General features: G+C 45.6%; 1 protein-coding gene across 3 annotated transcripts in view; it reads right to left on the bottom strand.

Annotated features, from left to right (window-relative positions):
* The window catches only part of TAOK3 (TAO kinase 3), a 73,472-nt gene that overhangs the window by 55,061 nt on the left and 4,437 nt on the right, over positions 1-13,974 (bottom strand). For all 3 annotated transcript variants that reach the window (XM_026037561.1, XM_026037559.1, XM_026037560.1), the window contains exon 2: positions 7,291-7,396. The gene's annotated coding sequence lies outside the window, so the exon portion shown is untranslated. The remainder of the gene's footprint in view (positions 1-7,290; positions 7,397-13,974) is intronic.

Consider the following 13,974-nt stretch of genomic DNA (forward strand, 5'->3'; position numbering starts at 1 on the left):
CATATTGATCGGATCTTATCTCAGTCTTTTCCAGGCTAACCAGGCCCCGCTTGCTCAGTCTTTCCTCGTAAGACAGATGCTCCAGTTCCTTAATCACCTTTGCTGCTCTCTGCTAGACCCTCTCTAGAAGTTTCACATCCCTCTTGTATTGGGTAGCCCAAAACTGCACCCAGTACCGCAGGTGTGGCCTCACAAGAGGCCTCACCATTCATAAGCAAAAAAAAGAACACAAAGAACAGGACACTTCAAGGAAGCAAAGTGGCACCAAGTGACTCAACTCACATGCTGGCCTGTCCTTTATCTTTCCTACTCCCTGAAGCAGAGCAGCTCCCACCTGGCTCCTGAAAGCCTCCCCTTTCTTGACATGTTCTATTCAAGAGTCTTAAACATTAATTAAGCCCAACAGTCTTCAGAGATGTTAGCAGAGCTATAAAAAGGTTTCTGAATTGAGTGGCTACTGAAGGAACTGGCACCTGATCAAAATTTCAAGACTTGTGCTGCCTGCTTTATGAATAAGTCAGGGAATTATCAGGTTGGGAAAGTCTCTAGCACTGCCACGGTTCTCAGTGCCTTGCGTGCGGTTACGGCAGGGCAAACAAGGGGGCAAAACTAAAAGAATCGCCTAAACTCCAGGACCTTAACCAGAAGCTTTTGTCAGACATAGGTTTTGCCAGACGTTTTGTCAGACTGTATGTCAGCATAGAGTCAATAAGAAACTAAAAGCTGGCAGGAAGGCTAACAGAAGATAGTTCCATCATTTCTAAACACTACTGCGTCTGTGTGATGAATTAGGCAGCAGCCTCTCAACTGCATCCTAGTTTGGAAGTCCCTTCATTTTGCTCCGGTTAATTTTAGGGACAGTTTTCCTAAGACCCCTATGAATGAGCAAGGAGGTTTTCCTGCAGCGAGGGTCACACCACCATTCATTAAAGGAATGAGCAATCCTAACATTAACTAATAAACTCTGGATAGTTTGGTGTTTTCCTGTATGATAGGTTGGTCCCAAACCCCAAGGGAGCATAGAGAAAGTTCACATTAAAAAAAATAAAAGTCACCTGTACCTGGTCGCTAGAGGACAGCACCTCATCCCTCCTCCCGTGAGGAGGGGGATTTTCTAAGCAGAACGGCCAGGGAAGAAAAGAAATAAAAAACTTTGGTTAGGGTCTTCCTACCTAACCCTATATACAATGTGAGTAACAAAACGTAATTCAAGAGAAATAAAAGTCTTACAGGGGTTACAAGAGTATGAGTTTTACCCCAAACTCTTGGGATTTTACCCAAGTTTTACCTGCAAGGATAGCAATCCTTCAGAAGCAACGGCAAGCTCTGTTCTGATGGTCTCTTTTGCATCAAATTCACCAAACTGGTCTTGTAAATTCACATTATCAAGGACTCAACACTCCTCATAGCAAAACCAGCAGAGATGCACAATGCCTACTATTTGGATGCAAACAGCACACAGCAGAGCTGACATTCCCAACCTAGACCCATTTTCAGTATGCTGCAACTTGGGGAAAAAATATCCCACTGGAATAACCAGAGAGTGGAGCGCAAACCAAGGGGCACAGAGAGGTAGGACCACATGCAATCCCCCACACAGAGGCTGTTACTTTCCTTTGTTCTGACACCAACTTGCACAGCAAAAGTGGGAGGGGGTGCAGAGCTTACAGAGCAAACCTAAGCTGGGTTTAAAAGCGCCTCTTAAGAGCACAAAGCCGAACAGAGGAACTGCCCTCTCCTGAGCCCGCTCTGCGGAAGTACAAGGGGCAGCTCCAGGCTTCCCCTTTCCCCGCGTGCCAGGGCCACCACCTCCTCCTTGCTCCGATTCCGGGGCGGTTCCTGCATGTTGGAGCCGCCAGCGGGGTCTGGATTTGCAAAACCAGCTCCTTCGCTGCAAACGTGCCCATCAAAGCTTTCCATCGAAGCAAGCTCTTGATGTTCACTCTTGGGAAATGTGGAAAAGCTCCTTTCTGCAACCTAGACAAGCTGCTGGGTTGTACAGGAGGTTGGAGGAAGAGCATGCAAGAGATTTGCATTTTTTCTCCATGAAAAAACCTCAAATGACAGTGTTTGTCCATCCCTCCTTGGACACTTCCCCTGCGTACCATGAGGATACAACGCATGTTGTCTGTCCAGCGTTTCTAAACAAAATTTGCACCTAAGAATCCCAACCACTGACCCCAAAGCCCAGCAGGGTTTTTCTGTTCACTTTGGCATAGGCTACGAACACCAGGATGGGCAACCATCCTAACCTCACAAGCTCCACGTCCACCCCATGAAAGACAGAGCAGGAAGACAAACCTGGAGCTGCTTCAGAGTACTTGGGGGCCCAGTATCACTCGTGGAGCCCCCGCAGAGCCATCGTCGGTGACGTGACCCAGGTGTGCTGAGGACATCAGGCTTGGACTGATCCTTAGAGGCATCCGAGTCCCTGGTGTTCACCCCACATGCCAGAGAGGGGCTGAGGTTCTCGAAAAACAAAACAAAGCCCCAAACCAAGCAAAAGCAGATGGAGATGGGGAGCAGTGAAGCTGACTATGAGGACTAAAAACAGAGCCAGATCCTCTTGACAGCAGGGTGGAAAATGAAACTTGAAAGCTGAAATGTACTTTTGCAGTAGCACTTTGCACTTTTGCAGAGCACCAATAGGGAACAAGACACAAAGATTTCACTCAAGTATCCTCATGAAAAAGGGAGGAATAGTGTTGGTGTGAAATCACCAAGTTCATCCCCAAGATATTTTTGGGTTCCTACCACTCAGTAGCATCTACAGCGCCTCCAGAAACTATGATAATCGTTTTCAAAGCATGTAGCATCTGCCACTTCTACAGCATGAGTCATGGCAAGAAATTCCCCTAAATTTTCTAGGAACCAGTGTGAAGCAGTGAACAGACTATGCCCACAGCTACAAAATCCAGGAGAAGCATTTCCAGTAAATGTGCACTGACAGAATGACCACAGATTTCAAGTAAGAGCTCACAACCAGAGTATTTTTGGATAATGCTTCAGAGTTTAAGTGTATCAGAACTTTAGGCAAGAGGCATTAAGGTCAGAAAAGACCTGAAGAAATAAACTTAATTTTAAAGTGTTGAGTGAACCCAGGCAGCGCCTGCTCCATCCGCCCTTCCTTCCTGGCCGCTTCTCACAAGCATCAGAGGACAAACATCAACGTCAGGGATGAGAGGTTCTAGTGATCCTCAATATCTGGAATAGCCCCGAATGCCCTGCACCTGGAAGTGCCCCATACACGTTGGTCTCCTTTAGTTTCTGACCTGTGCTCCAGGTTTGACGCTGGCCAGTCAAAAAGATTTGATAAAATAGGTCAATGACCAGATGAATTTCTAGAAGGAAAGTAACTGCTCCACCAACATGGAAATTAATGTCCGACCACAACAGCAACTAAAACACGCCTTTTGTTAGACATAAACACAGGACATGGGCCAAACTTCTATTAAAAGAAGACTATTCCTTTATATATAATGTATATAAACTTATATTTATTATCTTTTCTACTTGATGAATTCTACAACTGTTACACTGCAAAGACAAGGGCAAGACAGAATTTCTAAGCAGTTTTGCACAAACTTGGAGCACCAGTTACATAGTTGAAGCTAAGATACATTTTTGTCTTCCAATTTGATAACCAGAGCTCAAACTTTCCTGTGCAAGTAGCAAACTAGTAACAGTGCCAGATAAGCCCTCGGGCTCCTAGAATTACTCAACAGCCGCAGTTTCACCTTCAGTGAGCACACGGTGGCCTTCTTGAATTACTAGGACTCTGATAAAAATCCAGCAGGACAAAGGAGAAATTCCACCTCAGTTTTGAGTAACGCAAAGTTGCTTCCTCGCACCCGAATGAAGCAAAATGGAGGAAAAAGAAAAAAAGCTGCAACACTAATTCATTAGGTCAAACTCCTTAGAAGAAAAGTTGTTATCAGGAAAAAATTGACAACAGAAGAAAATTCACTATTTTCTGGCTGCAGAAGAGATTACAGGCTGTAGCATTTGACTACAAAAGCTATTTGCTACCCCAAAAACAATCTGCAAGAGGGAGTTTAGCCTTACTGGGAATTAATTCCTGGACTCGCACAGGCTCTGTCCAACCATGGACAAGTCATTAGTTCTCTTTTCAATCAGGACACTTTCTGCAAAACAGGAACTTCCTTGTTCTCACCCTGCAAAATTTACTTTGAATATGAATTTCTCCGAGCACGAACTCAGGCCTGTATTTGCACATTGCCCCGCTAACTGGGGCAGGGCAGTTGGAAAGTCTTTCAATGCAATGTGTGTAGCAGAAGCAATGCACCAGCACAGGCAGAAGATGAGCACTGCTGCTCGTACCCGGCTGCTCACGAGTGCTCGGCGCAGCAGCAGCGTCGAGCACAAGTTCAAAGAAGGGGCAGGAAACTAACTCTGTGATAAAAGAGAAGTTACAAACTCACGCTCAGTTCTGAAATCAGTAGTATAAGCAGCCTGCCGCAGATGAGAACACACCCAGGCCAGAGCACCCACACAACCCCATCCTCAGCATCAGATGAAGGCCACCTTGTTTTTTAACTTACATTTTCCTTAAAAGACCTCTTATCAGGGGATTATCACAGCTATCACCTAAAGTAAAGCCGCTTCAATTCTTTCCAAACACTTCCAATAAATGAAGGATCTGTGGTGAAGAACCAGATCACCGCAGCTGGTAGGATGAATAAACAAAGGGCGAGAGCTGCAGGGCAGCAGCCCCTAACTGGTTTTAGCTCTGAAGGAGAGCACCAGTTGTATCAGTAGAGCTTCTCTTTAGATGTTGTGGCTCCAACTTGCCAAGCAGTCTTCATTCAATCCAAAAAAAAGCAAATTTAAAGTTGCTAACACAGTTCTATTAATGTACCCAGTATCTTGCTACTAGCTGCAGTCAGTATTGCATAGATAAAGATGATAAGTGTTGGTTATAGTATTTAGATTTTGTATGTATGCAAATCCATCCAAATCCCAGGTCCTCCCGGTTTAGAACCAACCGAAATCCAAGTTCTCCAAAGCAGCAGGAAGGTGCATTAAATCTGGGTTTTATGCAAAAGCAGCAAAAAATCTGGCCTAATATATTTTAAATTATGCTACAGGAAGCATTAGCAAAAAGAAAAAACAGGAAGAAACAGATTTGTCAAACCTTTCTAGGAGCCCAAGGAAAGGTAACACGCAGCTGTCACGGGGCGAAGGCCCCTTCTTCCGCTTTACTCTTCAGACACCAGCACTCGTGGGCATTTCACCTTTCTAGTAAAACGTTACCTAGGCATCCAAGTCACAGGTATATATGCAGTATGTATAACGCAAGCACAATTATGTCAATTATGTAAGTGCGCTTGCAGTATTCTGGATTATTTCCTTCTCCAGCAAAGGATAAAACTGTCAGTTCATATGGGCTTGCAAGCAGTGTAAATGTCTGATGGAGAAAAGCTTTCTGCTGCTATTCCCTCACTGAGGGGAACTGTACGAAATGAGGTTTTAAACCTGACACATTTTAAGATTCAGCAGCGTCCCCAGGTAACGAGCACTGTTAGGCACATTATGGCACGTGGGAAAGCTGGGGACCTCTCGTGTGCAGCCACCAGCACAAGTTGCACCTGGTGAACATTTGCAGGAGCCACGCAATGAGCTGGTTGCTTAATTTAATTTTCAGTGCTCACAAAGCACAGCATCCCCGAGGTGCTCTTACTCGACACATTAAGAGCATTAGACTATTTTCAATCCAGCATAAAACACCCATAACACTAAACTAAGTTAGGCTAACAGAGAGGGGGAATCTCTAACTGCTGCTCTCTGCCTCCACATATTCCAGATGAAGGGAGGACCAAAGGATAATTATCTGTGCTTGTCCTGGATCAACAGATTTTAAGCTGTTTTCCACAGAGCGCAGTTCAGCCACTCTACTACACACATGCAGAACACATGCAGCAACCAAACACACAGACACACACCCTTAAGTGCATTTGCCTGAATCTTTCACTCAGTCTTGTGTATCACTCAAGCCTCTGCTTAAGAGTTGACATTTTAATCCAGTGTTTAAAAAAAACCCAACAGCCTGCACAGTGTTTTGCAGTCCTCCATGGTGAGAGGTGGTATGCGGGGAGAACAGCATGGTGAGAAGAAAGAGCGCAGCAAAATTTATCCCCCAGTTTGCCACGTTCATATTTATTAACCAGCTGCTATGTTCTAGATATAACGAGCAAGGCTGATGTCAGTAGTGCATGAGAAGGTTGTCAAACCTGTAACTAAAATGTTAGTATCGAGCTTAAGAATGAGTCCATGAGCTGAGCACATGAAGCAAGAGCAGAACTATCAGGGCGTTTTGCCATCAAAGATGGGCCAATATCCTAGAAGCACCATGGGAAGCACAAGCAGGAGAACCGTTTCATGACTTTTCACAATTTGGGTATAAAATTAATGATGAAACAATCACAGACAAATTCAGCACAAAGACTGGGGGGAAAAACAAGCCTGACAGAGCACTCTGCCTTGCAGCATTCCCAGCACATGCTCCAGTGCTCCATTGGGAGGCTTCCCAATGCCTTGCATGCTCTCACCCACTGCCAGACAGACCAATCTCTGTCAGAAAGCAAGATAAATTCACAGTCAAAACAAACACAGAAGCGCCCTTCAAGTCTCAGACTAATCCAAGACAAATGTTAAAGAAATCTAATAGATTTTAAAGGCTGCACAGAAAGTAAAACGTCCTTCAAAAGTCTGCACTATCTTCCAAAACAAGGACAGACAGAACACATGCAGTTTAAGGACGAGGAACAAGATGACCAGCATGAGAGAACTGTATCAGATTCATCTGGATGGCAACTTTGACAAACAAAATACCTTACAGTTAGAATTAACTGTTCTAGAGCTGAGAAATTAGTCAAACATTTCACAATGAGTTTTATTTGCTTGCTGCTAAATATGTGTCCTTGAAAGTTTAGGGGAGAGGAGGCGTGGGGTTAACTCACTTCAACCCAGCTAGCAGGGGTTCTTCATTCCCTGCTGTAAATTTGAGACTTCAGATAAATCTGGCAGCCTTACATGCAGGTCCAAGATTTCCACTTCAACCACTAGAAGCTTCCTGACTGAACGCAGTAGATGCGCCATTTGCTGTGTAATTTAGGAGGAAGGATAAAACACTAAAGCTGCTGCTGAACGCAGCAGAATAGGCCCTCCCTGCTACGAAGAGAGGCTGAAAAAGCTGTAAGGGATTCAGGCACCATTCAATGCACTTCTGCCTCTGCTGGCAGGGTATTAGCAATGGAAAGTGTCCTTTACCTCTGTACTTCCATTCAGGGCTGGTTTATGCAACCGGCAATTGAAAGCATCCACCATCAGGTCTTCCTCATTCAAGATCAGATATGGTAGATTTCAGTGCAGCGTCCTGGGGGAGGAGGGGAAATAAATAAAATCATCATCTTAATATACAAATTTGCACGAGGAATCAGGAGTATTAACATGAGTTCTGCAAATGAACCAGTCTTGGGGAAAGGGAGTCAGCAAGAGCAGCAGATCCCACAAGATCAACAAAAAGGAAGATGTTTTGCTAATGCAAAAAGAAAAGCACGAACGTATCCAGGCTACACCCATTCTGTTGACTGCGGAAATCTTGCTCTAGACCAGAAGTTTTCAGACTTTCACAACCAAACTGAGTCAGCATGAGGGAAGTTAAAGCATGAAAATCATTTCAAAACACGTGGTTTAAGATTGAACAAGCGCAGCACCTATATGCCCTGGCAGCCCAAAAGAGCAGCATTTCCCCCACCATGGCAGCCTGTTGAAGCTTACCACAAACCATCATCTTCCTCTCTTTCACTTCTAAAATTAGCCCGTCCACCTTCCCCTCCAAACCCGGCATGCAGGGCGCTTCCCATTCATTCTGACCATCGCTGCTCCTAGGAGCTGCTCGGACAGGGCCGCAGCGAAGGACAGAATTCGAAAGCCAAAACCACCTCCTTTTTGAAACCAGTCGATGGTTTCAAACAACTCCTTGCAAAAGGCAATCTTGTGCTTCCATATTTTTCAAGGAAGCCAGGAATAACCAGTGTTTGCCCCCAGCAAAGCAAGTCCTGGTAGCTCTGAGCAAACAAACATGCAGCGGTACCGAACACGCCGGGGGGCAGTCCGGAACCAGGAGAATGCTGCTCCATGCCTTCGGAAAACTTCTTATGTTTCACGGCACATTTTCAAGCACTAGAACATTTTCTTCCACCCATGTGCAGATAGCGGGCGAGGAGCCTTCCCAGGGCTGGTATTTTAAGCCAGGGCAGCGAAAGAGTGAAAGGCTGATCCTGAGGAGGAAGGTTCACCTGCTGTGCACAACAGCCAAGGAAGGCTAAGTTTATTCATCCATTATCCTCAAGAGCTAAAAATGGAAACATTTTACACATCTTTTCTCAGGCGAGGATGAGCCATCAAGTAAGAAAAAAAATAATTATGAATCACTATCACAGTGAGTGACTGGAAAATGCACTGATGGAAACTGGTGGTATCTTTTATCTCTACCTATAAAAAAGTCCTTTATGACCACCCTGGTGCACATTCTTGCATGGAAGGAGCAAAATCCACATCCACTGTTTGCTTCTCTCCCTCCCTTCTGATCAAGCTTCTGTTTTTCCAAGTGCAGAAGTCGCTCTAGAAGCTCTGGCTCTTCCTTGTAATCCTGACTGCACCCATAGCCTTAGCCACAGGATCCAAAGTAGAGCTATCTGGCAGAAAAAAAAAGCATGTAAAGCCACCTGCAAAATGCATCCCACTCACTTCTGCATCACTAAAAGTCTTAAAGATGGAATGAATAAAATAGGGGTGAAGAACTCATCCACATTTAGGTGAGTTTTCGTAGGGAAAATGATTCTTCATAGGAAGAAACCGAGAGCCTCATTTACTGAACATGCTGAAAAAGAGAGATCCACATTTACGATGAGATAATCGGAAGCTAAAAATAACGGGGCAGCTGCGAGCCCCACCTCGCAGGCGAGCGGGGCGCTCGGCCCCACACGCTTCCTTCCGCCTGCAACGCCGCGGCGTCGCCCACAAACACACACATCCATCCACCCAACGTCGCTTTTGCTTTTAATTTCAAAATATTTGGATTGATCGTAAAGACGAAACGAAGCTTTAGTTTGTGAGGTTTGCCCACTCCAGCTTTGCCTGCACTGAGATTAAATTCGACCTGAGCGCAGTGGGTTTTCTGGAGATCCCGTTTTGGGCATGTTGGATCTTGGCCTTTTCTACACGCAGCATAAAAGGGGCACTCGGTAACAGTGAGTGCAGAAGAGAAGCACAGACTTGGGATAATCTTAACCTGGAAGTCACCTGCGCAGGAGATGTGCCCCTGTCAAAAGACAGCCCTAGATACCAGAGCAGCCTGCGGAGGAAGCACAGACCCTCCCAAGTCCTTGCAAGCAGCCAGTAAAGGGGCAACACGTCCTCCCCGACCTCCTTTCTCTCACGATGAGGCAGGCACGGAGTCTCTCATGTTGGCGCAATGGTAACAAAGACATCACATGTAAAACACAGCCCCTTGGTTAGGCCCTAAAGTGCAAGGGCCTGGTTTAAACACTCCCTTCAGCAACCCACACTAGATGTTGGGCCCAGCCTGGATAGGGCAGGAGGAAGCAAAACCATCTGTTTCACTACAGGAGCCTCAACGTCGCAGGAGTTTCTTGGAGCAAGCCCTGCGCCAGGGCAGGGGGTTCTGCCCGCGCCAGCAGGCGCTTGCGGTTCCTCTTCGTTGAAGTTCCTCGTGCCGGCGGCCGAGGACGAAGGAGAAAGCCCTTCCCGCCTGCTCTCCCGCGTCCTGCCCGCTCCCGGGCCGCCCAGGGGCCTCGCGCAGGGCCCAGTGCCGGGCTCACGGCAGGGCCGAGCCGCCCTCCTCGCTCGCGGCCGCGGGGAAGGCAGAGGACGAGGACGAAAGTTCTTCCACTTCCTCCCTGGAGACGCCGCCGCAGCTGCGGCGCGCGGGCAGGCCCAGCCCCGGGCGCCGAGCGCTCCTCGACGGAGATATTTCATCCTTGCCGCGAGCTCCCGGCTGGCTCCGAGGGCCAGCTGCACTAAGCCAGGCTCAAAAACATCCCTGCTGCGCCGTGCTGCCCCCTCCGCCTTGCCTCGGCGCTGATAAGCGAGTGCATCTTTCCTCCTCAAGCTAATTCCTTCCTCTAACTTGCGGCTCTTGGTTACGCGCTCCAAGGAATTCACATTTCTGCACTGCTTGGGGCTCAATATTAAGGAATAACTTCTTTCCCCTGTGCCCCGATTCCTGTCGTACAGCACCTAACATTCAGAAAAGCCGCCACGTATCTGAAGCATGAAAGTTTGGATTTAAAGCTTCCACTGCAGCGTGCAGCCTAACACTGCAGCTGCTCAGAGCAGTGCTCGGGAAATAAAAGTGAAACCGGCCAATTCACTCGCAAGCTTCACCCAGGGCTGCAGGCTCTTCTCAAGAGGAGGAGGAGGGAAGATGAGTTTTACCAGTGATTGGTTTTTAACACCACTCTTCCCAGAGCTGGGGGAGGTCTCCAGCCTCCTCCTCATTCCCCATCTGCTCCCTCCTAACCCTGGCTGACCAAACACCCTCTGCAAAACACACGGGTTGCTTTGACCAATTTCTACATCCAGACCTGTGTCGCTACCTGTATCACCAGCACCTGGTACCAAAAATGGTGGGTCAACACAACTCAGTGGAGCAAAGGAAAAGCCGGAGAGCAACAGCCGCTTTCTTCTCCAGCAGCAACATCAGCTTGAAATTCACGTTAACTTAGTCTTGTGATTTGAAATTCACCATTGAATTCATGCTCCCAAAACCCTATTCCTTGTCCCAAAGACCTGTTTTTACAGAAGAATGAGGGGTGATTTTTCTTTTTAAACAATACCTTTCAAATTTGCCAAGTCACCAGAACCAGCTAACACACATAACCACAAAGAGAGCAACCCCCGAAGGCAAATAGAGTAAGCCTAGATTTACATTTCAATTTCCGAGGCTGTCTCTGTTTTTAGGTAGGTGACTGTAGCACTGTTGAATTTTAGGAGCTTTACTGAAGTTTAACCTACTACTGCAAATGCCTGGCAAGGTTATTTTGGTTTTGGAAAATACCCCGAAACCCGCTCTTCCCTAAAAGAAGTTCTGTGGTTTTTGTGCCATTGCTCATTACAACATGTTGTATAAATGCACAATGAAATAAAATTTTAAAAACAAAATACAGACATCGCACAGAAGTGGATTGGATTTTCAATTTAAATAAAGACATCTTGAGCTTGAAGGCTGCAAATTCTTCTTATTTCTGCTTGGTTTATACCTCTAATATCACATGCTAACGTTTCTGCTACCTAATAAACATTCCTGTCTTGTTCAATTAAAAGGTGAAAAAACAACAGCCAGAGGCAGGCAGATACAAAGGAAGGTTTCAGTGGAATAAACGGTTTTTTTCTGGACAAGAAGGTGCTAAGGACACATCAGTGGCAGAAGCAGCAATCACCATGGGGCTAAATGGACAAAATCCACTGTGGCTATGGCACAATCTGCCTGCAAAGCCAGTTTGGAAGCAGAAAGGAAGAGCCCAAGGTGGATCCCAGCGTTCCTGCATCCACCTCAGCCCCGCTCCGACCCCCTGCAATGCTCCAGTATTGCAGCAGGTTCGAGCTGTCCACTGTAACTGCAGGTGAAGCCAAGAGCAGCTGCTCTCAGAGCCTCGCCTATTAAGTCTGCCCTTAATGAACAGCCTGACATTAACCCAGGCTTAACCAGTTCTTTCACTGCCAGTTCTTTCACCATAATAAACCCCTTGGACATTCCTGTAGTGTTTTCTGGAGATCTCACAGCATGTGGCTACTACCTGTGCATTCAGGGCCCTGTGAGGCACGTATTAGTCAGCATTTTTTAAAAATTTAATTAAAAAAAAAAAAAACGGAGGCAGAAAAGCTACCAAGCGACTTCCCTGTGGATATGCAGCTGATTAGTGGCACGTAAAAATCCAGTTCTTCTGGATTCCACTCCTGTCATCAGCCAAAAAGCCATCATTATGAAGAAAGAAATTAGTCTGATCTTATAAATAGTATTTGAATACAGGCCTTCCTCAAAGTGTTTGCAAGCAGTTGACCTTAAACACAAGCAGCGCTGCACAGGTCGCCCGGGGCTGCAGTCGCTGCCTGGCCGTGTCAGGGAGCCTCTGCTGCCCTGAGCTTCTCCAGCACCTAAATTCAGTATCAACTGTGCAACAGACCGGGCAGCAATTTGGTTTGCCCAGTTCTGGTCCAGGTTGGGCTCAGCGTGTCAAGAAATGGTAAGGTCGCTCAAAAATGCTAATAACATTGCTCTAAAATATTCTGATAGCTGGAAAGAAAAAAAAAAAAGGGGGGGAAACAAACAACAAGCTCTGGCCTGCGGATTATCGCCCACCTTACTATGATGGGCTCGCAGAAACCTCACTGCAACACACAAGTGTGATCCCAAATATAAAATAAAGGTTCCCAAACACACGTGAATTTGCAGAATTTGGTGTTTAGGGAGCCTTTAGATTTTGTGTTGCTCCTACTGTACAGCACACGCTTATCTGCATTTGCGCAGCTCTTTGCAACGCAGCAACTTTGACGTAGGACATGTTCAGGAGCTGCTCCGAAGAGCAAGAAGCTCTTCTGGATTAAAACTACTATAACCTGCTGCTTTCCTAAACTGTATTTCTTGCAACGTAAGAATATGCACAATAGCGACTGCAATAAGAAAAGGTACTAAATTCACCTGCCTTAGGAGAAAAGCTGAGTTGAAACTAAGGACTTTTGAGGGAGAGGGGGAAGAAAAATTCCTGCCCAAAATTACAAACTTAAGAAGTGCAAAAGCAGAGTTAAAGTAAACAAAGCAAACATACATACCACATTTTGCAGTATGAAACCACTGCAGTAACAACTCCTTTATTCTAGTTTTGTATGTGTGCATTACCACCATCTACTCACTTGGGTCATCATCAAGTCCCAAACATAACAACGTTTAAAACCACAGCAGGAGCTCCCCACGAGAGGAAGAACTGCAAATGGAAAGGTTGCCGTTTCCTGTGCGCATCCTGCTACAGATAAAGACGCTGCTCAGAAATGCGTATAGATGCCTTGGAGAAATATTTGTGCAGCTAGTGGGAACATTTTTGGTTTCTATTCCTCGCTTTAGGAGCAAAATGTTGTTACAGATACTGAAAAAAAGGGAGTATTTTATCTTATCGCAAAGCGACATAAAGCTCTCTGAAAGCAGGAGCCTCTATCGCTTCAGTTAAAAGCTCAGGACTTTCAATACAAAAGCAGCAGGAGGGTCAAAAGTCACTGCGTTCTCCAAAGGATGACAAAATTCATGGCATTAATATGCATTAAAGCAGCATCCGACTGTGGCAAACTGGATGAGACCCAACTGTACAACAGAGACCCAGTTTCCATCCTAGCTCACATTTAGGTCTCAATTATCTTATCTGCTCTGCCACTCGTGTACTTTCCAGATAAGCAATGTTTCCCCCCCTCTTTTCAAAGAGGCTGGAAATTAAAATTACAACCACTGCATGCTAAGGTTAAAAATGCTACAGAATAAATTTAAGATTATTGCTCTTCTGACTAGTTTATGTGTAGGTTAAAACTAGTAATCAGATTTTGCTGATGAGCTAAATGAATTTTAATAGCAGTTGTTCATTCTGCAGGTGAAAAGGGAATACTTTCCTTAACCTCTGTTTATTCAAATAGTTTATGTCAAAGATCAGTTCATCTACAGTTAAGAAACTGCTTAAGAGTTGGAAGGGAGGAGAAAAAAAAAAAAAAAAAGCTTGTTAAAAAACTTGCTTTCCCCTTCTAACCTATGACTAAGAATGAGGCAAGAGACAGGAGGATCTAAGGTCCTCAAGGCAACAAGAAGTCATGAATTCCTTCAACTGCAGATAATGTTTCCTTTTATTAAATAAAGCAGCTGCTAATGATGCCATAAATATTTTTTCCTTA

The sequence above is a fragment of the Nothoprocta perdicaria genome, unplaced genomic scaffold, assembly GCF_003342845.1.
Source record: "Nothoprocta perdicaria isolate Ctin4 unplaced genomic scaffold, notPer1 scaffold_2, whole genome shotgun sequence".
Taxonomy (NCBI): Eukaryota; Metazoa; Chordata; class Aves; order Tinamiformes; family Tinamidae; genus Nothoprocta; species Nothoprocta perdicaria.